Here is a 10,857-nt window from a genome sequence, read left to right on the forward strand (position 1 = left end):
AACACATATATAGAATATAATTGACTGTATTACTGAGCTCTATAGTTTCTTTGTTCAGCTTTTGTTTGGAAGATCTATCAAGTGATAAAAGAGGTGGGTTAAAGTCACCCCAAATTATTGTTTTGTGGTCTATTTGACTCTTGAACTTGAGAAGAGTTTCTTTGATGAATGTAGATGCTCCATTATTTGGGACATATATATTTATAATTGTTAAGTCTGTTGGTGCAAAGTTCCCTTGAACAGTATGTAGCATCCTTCTTTATCCTTTTTTGATTGATTTTAGTTTAAAGTCACTCTATTTGATATGAGGATGGAAACCCCTGCTTGCTTCTGCAGACCATATGAGTGGTATGATTTTGCCCAACCTTCACTTTCAATCTGAGGATGTCTTTTCCTATGATATGAGTCTCTTGGAGGCAGCATATTGTTGGGTATTTTTTTAATACAATATACCAGTCTATGTCTTTTGATTGATGAGTTTAGGCCACTAACATTCAGGGTTATTACTGAAACACGATTTGTATTCCCGGTCATTTTTGTTTATTTTTGGTACTTAATGTGACTTGGTTTCTTCTCTGATTAGATTTTTTTTAGTGTAATACCTCCTTCTGCTGATTTTGATCATTGTTTTTCATTTACTCTTCTTGGAATTTTTGCTGAGGATATCCTGTAGTGCAGTCTTTCTAGTTGTAAGTTCTTTTAACTTTTGTTTATCATGGAAGGATTTTATTTCATCATCAAATCTAAAGCTTAGTTTTGATGAATATAAGATTCTTGGTTGGCATCCTTTTTCTTTCAGAACTTGGTGTATGTTGTTCCACAATCTCCTGGCTTTGAGTGTCTGAGTTAAAAAATCTGCTGAGATACAAATTGGTCTCCCCCTGTATGAGTTCTGATTCCTCTCTTTTGTGGCTTTTAAGATTCTATCCTTATTCTGTATGCTAGGCATTTTCATTATAATGTGACTTTGTGTAGATCTATTGTAATTTTGTACATTTGGTGTCCTGTAAGCCTCGTGTACTTGATTTTCCAATTCGTTCTTCATGCTTACGAAATTTTCTGATATTATCTCATTGAAGAGATTGTGCATTCCTTTGGTTTGAAACTCTATGCCTTCCTCTATCCCAATAATTCTTACATTTGGTCTTTTGATGCTGTCCCATAATTCTTGAATGTTCTGTTCACAATTTCTTACTATCTTCACTATGTGACCAACTTTATTTTCCAGATTGTATACCTTGTTTTCATTATCTGATTTTCTTTCTTCCAAGTGATCCAGTCTGTTGATTATGCTTTCTATTGAGTTGTTTTATTGGATTTATTGTATCATTTATTTCAAGAATTTCTGTTTGTTTTTTTTTTCAGTCTCTGTCTTTCTCTTAAAGTGGTCATTTGCTACCTGTTATTGCTCTCTTATCTCTTTGTTGGAGTGATCAATTTTTGCCTGTATTTGCTCATTTAGGTCATTCTTTAATTCACAGATCATTCTAATTATGAACCTTCTGAACTCCTTCTCTGATATTTCATCAACTTTGCTGTCTATTGGTTCTGTTATTATAGTGCCCTGATTTGTTTGGGGCACTTTCCTCCCTTGTTTTCTTCATGTTGTCTATGTGTCTTCCTTTCTTGAAATGTGTATCTTTGATATTACAGTTTCTTACCTATATTCTTGTAGTACTGTACAGACTGTCTGTACCTCACTTTGATGTTGGGCTTCCAGACCCTCATGTTGTCTCTCAATGTATGCTATTGCATCCTGGTCCTGGGTACTACACAAGTTGGTGTGGACAGACCTGCTGGGCCTGGACTCCCGCCACAGTCTATTGGTCAGGAGAAGAGTTTCTATGCCGGAGGCTGGGCTCAAGCAGATGCCTACCAGTGGAGGGGTGAACCCAGGCGTACTGTGAGCCTGGGCTCTGCACAGGCTGGTGTGGGTGGATCTGGGCTACTGGGCTTGACCTGCCTTGGTAGTCTGCTGGTTGGAAGGAGAGGTCCCGTGCCAGAGGCTAGGCTCTGACCAATGTCTGCCCCATCAGTAGAGATGTGGACGGGGCCTACTGTGAACCTGGGTCCTAGGTGGGTTGGTATGGGTGATCGGGGCTAAGTCTCCACTTCTGAGGTAGTCTGCTGGTTAGAAGTGGAAGTCCTGCACCAGAGGCTAGGCTCTGACAGGTGTCAGCCCCACCAGAGGAGGAATGGAACAGGTCTACTATGGACCTGGGTCTTGCACAGGCTGATGTGGGTGGATCTGGGCCGCTTGACCTCCTGCCTGTATTCATATGTATGAAATCGTTGGCTTAAGGTCTCACTTCTGTAAATAATAAGGAACTTTGGCCCAGCCCAGGACTTTGCTGTTTTCTGTCTGTACAAAGCATATGTGAGAAGCATGGGGAAGGCTTACTAAATGTTTATTTAAAGAATGAATAAACAGGGGGTTGGAGTTGTGGCTCAGTGGTAGGGTGCTCACCTAGCATGTGTGAAGTGCTGGGTTGGATTCTCAGTACTACATTTATATATATATATATATATATATATATATATATATATATATATATAAAAAACAAAGGTATTGTATCCAACTGCAACTAAGAAAAAAAATTTAAAAAAAAATGAATAAACAAAAGGCAAACAGATGTCAGCTATGAAGGAAAAGAGTAATGTTTCTAGCAGTAATACATGTACTTGTATATATACCTAAAAATGCCTTTCTCTCTATCTATACTCAGGATTTCTTTTAAATCTTTCATCAAATACTCTAATAGATCAATATACCCCTGTAATAAAGATTTTTTCACTGTAATCTGTAATAAAATTTATGTTTTAGCAGCAATTAAGAAAGTAAAAAGTTCTCAAAGTTATAGAACTTCATGTATTTATCCCTGAGGACAGTTTTAAAACATAATACAAGTTCTAGGTCAGGGAATACAATAAGTTCTCTAATATAAAATAGCTTTTTATCATCAAAAAGTCAAATATCAGCAATATCATGTGGGTCAACTGTAGAGAACTTATTGCCCCCATAAACAAAAATATACTGGTAGATCTTGCCAAACTCTGCAATATTCTGCTTTTGTGGGGTTGGTTTGTTCCCCCAGGAGGCTCATCTCGTGATGCTCACATGGCTTGCAATAGCTCTTAAGACTATCTCCTTCGTCATTTTTCTTGATCAGAAGGAAGAAATATCCTCTTCACCACATTCTAAACAAAATATCTAAGAGATACTTTAAACTTGCTTAGGTGTCCTGCCTCTCCCAGAACCAATATCTATCTAGGTATTAGTTTCCAAATTTATCTAACAAATACCACAGAACTGGGGACAAAAAAGTGGAAATTTATTTTCCAAAAAATTTGGAAGTTTGAAGTCTAAAGTAAAGGTGTCTCCACCATTGATTTCTTCTCAAGTTCTCTCTTTTAGGAAAAAATTACTCTGATCTATTCATTTAGCAAAAATCCTGAATACAATATACAATTGTTAGGTATAGTTCTCCAAATGTACATTAGATCTCCAAACTTATTTATCCTATTTACCTTCTACTTTGTGTCTTTTGACTATATATTGCCATATTCTCTTCCCACCTATATCCTGCTAACCACTATTGTAATCTGTATCTGTATATAGTTCATTCCCCCCCCATTCTGCCTCCACATATGACATCATACAATATTTTTCTTTCTGTGTATGGTTTTCTTCTCTTAGCATTCCCCAGTTCCATAATGTGTGGAAAAAGGCAGATGTCTTCCTTTTTGTGTGACTGAATAATATTCTATTGAATGTATAAAACAGTCTTTATTAATTGATGTATGGATAGACATTGAGGTTTTTTCTGTATCTTGGTTATTGTGAATAACAATGTAGTGAACATGGGAGTGCAAATATCTTTACAAACTTTTTATTTCATTTTCTTTTTGTGCATACCTTGGAAAGGGGTTAGGAGGACATATGGCAGGTATATTTTTAATTTTTACAGGAGCCTATATTTTAAAAAATGGCTATACTGATCTCTATTCTCACCAACAGTGTGGATTGGTCTCCGTTTTCTTCTTTTTCTTAACATTTTCACTGGCATCTTTAATGTCACCCAAAACCCTCATGTGTTAAGCAACGTAACGAAGTTTGATGGTGAAACAATTAGATTATGAGGGTTGTAAACTCACTGTGGATAATCCATTTGATGTATTTGATAATTTTAATGGACTACTGGGTGGTAACAGTTGACAGGAGGTGGAGGCATATACCTGGAAGAAGTAGGTCACTGGGGACATGACCTTACACTCTATCTTACCCCTGCGTCCTCTACCCTCTCCCTCTCTCTTCCACTCTCTCTTCTTCCAGGTTTCCATGACATAAGCAGCTTTCCTCTGACACACCCTTCTGCTATAAAGTTTTGTTTTATCTCGGACCCAGAGAAATGGATTTAGACAACCATAAACGGAATCTCTGAAACCATGATCTTCTGCTCTTCTAAGTTGTTCTTGGAAGGTATTTTGGTCAAAGCAATGAAAAGATCCTCATCAATGCTTAGTGTCTCTGGTCTCTTTGATAGATGTCCTGACAGGTGGAGATGGTATCTCCTTGTGACTTTGGCTTGTATTTCCTTTATATTAGTGATATCAAACACCCTCCAATGTACCAGCTGGACATTTTACTATTGTATTTTGGGAAATATCTACTCAGGTCCTTATGTCATATTTTAATACATTTGTTTATTGTTTTCATCTTGTGTTGTGTATTTTCCTCATTATATATTTTTGAATATTAATCCCTGAAGATATATTGATTTGAAAATATTTTTCCCATTCTATAGGCTGCTTTTTAACTCTCGATTGTTCTCTGTGTTGTGCAGAAGCTTTTTAGTTTGATGTAGTCCCTTTTATTTATTTTTGATTTAGTAGCCTGAGCTTTTGATGTGATATCCAAGAAATTATTGCCAAGTCCAATGTCAAGGAGGCTTCTGCCTGTGTTTTCTTCTAAGAATTTTATGACATCAAGTCTTTTATCCATTTTGAGTTGATTTTTATATATGGCACAAAATTAGAGTTCAACTTTATTCTTTTATATACAGAAATCCAATTTTCCTAGTGCCATTTATTGAAGAGACCAATTCTTTCCCTATTGTGTATGTATGTATGTATGCGTGTGTGTGTTTGGTGCTTTTGTCAAAAAGTGGTTGACTCTACATGTTTGAATTTATTTCTGGGCTCTGTATTCTGTTAAATAAATCTATGTTTCTGCTTTTGTACCAGCTGACTATGTACCCTTGTAATATAATTTTACATTAGAATATGTCATGCCCCCAATTTTGTTTTTTTCCTCTCAGTATTGCTTTGGCTACTTGGGGTCTTTTGTTATTCCATACAAATTCAGATTGTTTTCATATTTTTGTCAAGAAAGCTTTTGCGATTTTGCTGAAAGTAATATGGCAATTTTAACATTTTTAATTTTCTTCCAATATTTGAACTTGGAATTGTTTCCATTTATTTGTGCCCTCTTTAATTTCTTTTATTAATCTTTTATAATTTTCAGTGTACAGTTCTTTCAATTCCTTGGATAGATTTATTGCTAAAAACCTTATTTTACTTTTTCAACGTTATAATAAAAGAGATGATTTTCTGTTTCACTTGATGATTTGTGTATAGAAATATCATGGATAACTGTCTCCTATGGTTGTTCCATTCCTAGTGTTTTGGGGACTATCTTTACTGCTTTTCAGAGTGGTTGTACTCATTTTTATTCCCACAAAAATACATGAGTGTATCATTGTACCTAAACTCTCACCAGCATTTATTATCCAATATCACTCTCACTCAGGATTGCTTTGGCTATTCTGTGTCTTTTATTCTTCCAAATGAATTTGGGGACCAGTATTTTTTCCCATTCTGTGAAGAATTTCATTTGATCTTTTAGTGGGGATTGCATTTAATTTGCATGTTACTTTTGATATAGGTCCTTTCCTTGTATTTTCCCCAAAGAACTAAAATCAGCATACTATAGTTATACAGGCATATCAATGTCTTTAGAAGAGCAATTCACAACAGCCAACTTATAGAACCAGTCCAAGTGCCCATTAACAGATTAATGGATAAAGAAAATGTGGTACATATATATAATGGAATTATACCCAACCATAAGGAAGAATATAATTATGGCATTTAATGGTGAATAGATAAAACTGGAAATAATGCTCAGTGAAATAAGTCAAAGTTTTCTCTCACATTTATAAGCTAGACCAAAATAAGTGAAAGAAGTTGGGAGATTCCATGAAAATAAAAGGAAGGTCAGTGGAGTAGAAAAAAAAAGGATTGAAGGTTAAGGAGGAGGGATGTAAAAGGGTGGGACTGTGGAATGAAATTTACCAAATTTTGCTAACTCTATATAAGAACATTTAACAATACATTTTACCTTTATGTATCTCTATAAATCACTAATTTTAAAACATAGCCTTTCTGAATTATCCATGGTGTATTTCATACAGCTTTGTTCTTGATTCCCATCATAACTTAAAGGGGGAATTTTTACAGTGTCCAGAGTCCTGATGGCCTATAAATGAAGGAGGAAGAAGTCAAAATTCTTTCAACAGAAACCCACTTATGAGTCACCAACCTTAATTTACAGACGAATAATATATTTACAGAAGGAAAAGTTATGGCGTATACATCATAAATCTGAAGAGGACCTGGGAGAAGATTTTGCTGGAAGCTTGTGCTGTTGTTGCCACCTGTTTCAACCCTGCTGATATCACTGTGGTGTCCTCCAGGAACACTGACCAGAAGGCTGTGCTGAAGTTTGCTGCTGCCACAGAAGTTCCTGAAACCTTCACTAACCAGATCAAGGCAGTCTTTTGGGAACCACATCTTCTGGTGGTTGGTTACTAATTCCAGGACTGACCACCAGACTCTTAGGCAATTGAGTTTGTGTCACCCTGCCTACCACTGTTGTGTGTAATAGATTTTCCTCTACACTATGTAGACATAAGTGCAACCACAAGGGAGCTCACTCTATGGGTATGATATGATGGATGCTGGCCCGAGAAATTCTGTCCATGTATGACACCATTTCCTGTGAAGGCACATTGGAGATCATGCCTGATGTCTACTTCCACAGAGACCCTGAAGACAATGAAAAGGAAGAAAAGAAGCTGATGAAAGAAAGCTGTGGCTAAGGAGTAATTTGGGGGGTGAATGATCTGCTGAAACTCTTGAGTTCATTGCTGCTGAGGCTGAGGTTGAGACTGGTCTGCAGGAGGGCAGGTGCCCTCTGAGCTGATCCAGCAGTTCCCTACAGAAGATGGGAGGGCCCAGTTGGTGAATGAGGACTGGTCTGCAACTCCCACTGCTCAGGCCACTGAGTGGGTAAAAACAACCTCTAGTGATCTTGAGCTGTTCTTCTGAAGACACTTAAGCAAAATGAAAATAAGATTACAGAAAATAAACATCAGTTTCTGAAAAATAAAAATAAGTGAAAAAAAATAAATGGAAGACCAATAGAGTAGAGAAAGAAGAGCAGGGGGAAGTTGAAAGGGAGGGAAAGAGGAAATAATGGGGACTAAAGGGGAGTAAACCATATTCCATGCATGTGTGATTATGCCAAAATGAACCCTACTATTATATATAACTATAATGCACTAAGAAAAATTTAAAATTTCAAAAAAAAAAAAAAGATTTAAAATATACAATGGATTGTTACATGTCAGTTTTATTTTTTGCAACTTTATTTATTAGATCTGATGGTGTTTTTTGAGGAATGGTTAAAGTCTTTGTGGTTTTCTACATATAGGATTGTGTCACTTGCAAATAGAAACAATTCTACCTCTTTCTTTCAATTTATGTACCATTTTACTTGTTATTGCTCTTGATAGTACTTCCAGTACTCCCTTAAATAGATGCGGGAAGAGTGGGCATCAACAGATTCTTCAGAAATAAAAGGTATAATTAAGGCTATTTGAACAATTACTTGCCAACAATTTTGATAAGCTAAAGGAAAGGGATAAATTCCAAAAAAAATGTAAGAGGAAGAAATAGAAAGCCTGAACATACAAATAATAAGAAATTAAAGTTGTAATTTAAAATCTCCCAACAAAGAAAGGTCCAAGCCCAGATGGCTTTATAAATATTTTCCAAGCTAAGTTAATATCAGCACTCCTTAAATTACTCCAAAAATAGAGCTGAAGAGAATACTTCTTCATATATTTTATGAGGCCAGTATCACCTTGATACTAAGCTGGACAAAATATCACAAATGAAGAAAACTATAGACTAAGATCTCTGATGAATATCCATATAAAATTCTTAATAAAATATTAGCAGCTCCAATTCAATAATGTATCAAAAAGATCATATGTCATGATCAAGTAGGATTTATCCTCTGCACGCAAGGACAGTTTAACAAACACAAATCAGTCAATGTGACTTCACATTAATAGAATGAAAGACAAAAAATATCAATTGATGCAGACAAGACATTCAACAAATTTCCATGCCCTTTTCAATGAAATGTTGGCAGTTTAGGTATAAAAAATAAGTTTTCCACATAATAAGGGCATTTATGAAAAACCCACAGTTAACATCATAACTAAAGGGGAGTAAGTCAAGCTTTTCTTCTAAGATCTGATAAAAGACAAGTTTAGCCATACTAAACTTATTTAAAGAAATAAATGGACACTCTAAGATCATTCTATTGTACTTTAGAGTTTTACATGATTGTTCTGCAATGGGTTTATACATTTACCTCCTATAGCTTTTGTATGAATAGAGGAAAGTAGGTATTTATTTACAACTATAAAGCAAATTGGATTGATCCAAAGCAGTGAAGTTCATTGCCATAGAGAACTTTACAGTTAAAAGGAACCTGTTTCATCTTGGACACCAGCATCATCCAATAGAACTTTCAGTGATGACAGAAGTTGTGTATATTTGCTCTTTCCAGCACAGTAGCCACTAGTTTTGCATGGTTATTAAGCTCTTGAATTGTGGCTGTTTTTGTGCCCGAGGGACTGAAAATGTTTTACTTTACTTAATGTTACTTAATTTAAACTAAAAAAGCCACATGCTGCTAATTACTAACACTGTGTACAGCCTAGATGGTGTCTTACTGTGTATCAATGCTAAATTCTGACAACTCTACCTCTATAATAACCTCACCTGGCAAGAACTGTTATTTTTATCCTTTTTTTCAAATGAGGATACCAAGACATGGAGTGACAGATTTCTCTGTACTGAGACCTAGATAATCTGACTCTAGAGCTTAAAACCCCTAAGTTTCGCCTCACAGGAAAGAGACCAATTTCTATGAATACAAATGATTTCTTGTTTTTTCACAGATAACTAATTCCAGAGCTTAGACTGCAACTCAGATCATTACTGAGCACCATTGGACTTCAGGTTCCAAATTTATTGTTGTTTACAGCTAGACATTTCGGAGTTTCTAGAAAATGTCTGGATACTAAAGACATAATAGTAAACAGTGGGAATATTTGGAACTTCTATTCATGAGGAGTAAGAGTATTCATAAAAAACATGACAAATAGTAAATGACATCATAGTAAGTAGAGGGTGATAGGTGCTATGCAAAGGAAAGAGCAAAGCAGAGAGATGTAGAGAGAGGCAGGGAGAGAGAGAGAGGAGGATCAAAGCTGAAAGTACAAAGATTGGGATGGTAGTCAGTTGCAGTTTAAAATATAATAGGATTAACTTTAGGGAGAAGGTAGAATTTAAACAAGCAATAAATGGAGATAATTCCTTTTGCAACAACTGAAGAAAACAAGTTTAAAGCAAATAAAATAGCTAGTCAAATGTTCTTAAGTCAAGGATATACCTGGAAAATTCAAATCATAGCCAGGAGACCAGTGTGACCATAGCAGGAGTAAGGAGGGAAATTAGAGGAGATGAAGGGCAAATTTTTTGTGTTGAACATTGAAAGATAACAATAGTTTTCAGAATTTGAGTTATATTTATTTTTAACAAATATATAAAACAAAATTTTTACATAGTAATTCAGTATATGCAATATTTTGATACATATATACATTTTATTTGTTTAATTTAATTAAGGTTCAACACATCTATCTCCTCAAACAATTATAATTTCTTTAAGATTAAAAATATTCAAAATCCAGCCACAGTGGTGCATGCCTGTAATTACTGTGACTCAGGAAGCTGAGACAGAGGTTTATAAATTTGAAGCCATCCTCAGAAACTTCTATGAATACAAATGATTTCTTGTTTTCTTATAAATAGAAGTGGCTGAACAGTATTTATCATGTATATATACCACATTGAAAGAATCCCTAAACAACTTAGCACAACCCTGTCTGAAAATTTTTAAAAAATTAAATTTCATTAAGAAAAATTAAAAATCATTACTTATAGCTTTTTAAAATGTACAAAACATTATTGTCATCTGTAGGATTCCTATTGTACAATAGCACCAGGACTTCTTACTCTTAACTGTAACATGGTAGTTATATTAGGGTTTTCTAATTTTTTTAAGTTTAATTTTTTTTTTTTTTTTACCAGAGATTAAACTCAGAGGTTTAATCCCTTTGCTAAATCCTCAGTTCTTTCTTTCTTTCTTTCTTTTTTTTTTTTATTTTTTTTATTTTGAGACAGGGACTTGATAAATTGTGGAGGCAGCCTTTGAATTTGAGATCCTTTTGCCTCAGCCTCCTGAGCTACTGGGATTACAGGCATGAGTCACTGCACCTGGTAAGTTTTATTTTTAATGGAGCACTAATTTGTTTTAAAATAATTGAAAAGATCCAGGTAGTTTAATTAGGAAAGGGGATAAAATATTATCCATATCACAGGATCTATAGTTTGCATTTTTTTCTTAGTTTGAGGTATCTATTCAGTTTAGAGGTC

The 10,857-nt window shown here is 35.0% G+C and overlaps 1 pseudogene; it reads left to right on the forward strand.

Annotated features, from left to right (window-relative positions):
- The first annotated feature begins 6,544 nt into the window (after positions 1 to 6,544).
- LOC143398528 (small ribosomal subunit protein uS2B pseudogene) lies at positions 6,545 to 7,389 on the forward strand (annotated as a pseudogene).
- Positions 7,390 to 10,857: the final 3,468 nt, after the last annotated feature.

The sequence above is a fragment of the Callospermophilus lateralis genome, chromosome 4 (genome assembly GCF_048772815.1).
Source record: "Callospermophilus lateralis isolate mCalLat2 chromosome 4, mCalLat2.hap1, whole genome shotgun sequence".
In the NCBI taxonomy this organism is placed as follows: domain Eukaryota; kingdom Metazoa; phylum Chordata; class Mammalia; order Rodentia; family Sciuridae; genus Callospermophilus; species Callospermophilus lateralis.